Consider the following 279-nt stretch of genomic DNA (forward strand, 5'->3'; position numbering starts at 1 on the left):
CTGGCGGTTATTAAGCCTCTTATTAAGAAACCACAACTAGATCCTAGTGAACTGGCAAATTACAGACCCATTTCTAATCTTCCATTTATGTCTAAAATTTTAGAAAAAGTTGTATCTGCTCAGTTGTGCTCCCTCCTGCAAAAAAATGATCTCTATGAAGAATTTCAGTCAGGTTTCAGGCCCCACCATAGCACAGAAACTGCACTTGTTAAAATTACAAATGACTTGCTTCTTGCGTCAGACCAAGGCTGTATCTCATTGCTAGTTTTACTTGATCTT

Source organism: Sinocyclocheilus anshuiensis, unplaced genomic scaffold (genome assembly GCF_001515605.1).
Source record: "Sinocyclocheilus anshuiensis isolate Anshui unplaced genomic scaffold, SAMN03320099.WGS_v1.1 scaffold2603, whole genome shotgun sequence".
Classification (NCBI taxonomy): domain Eukaryota; kingdom Metazoa; phylum Chordata; class Actinopteri; order Cypriniformes; family Cyprinidae; genus Sinocyclocheilus; species Sinocyclocheilus anshuiensis.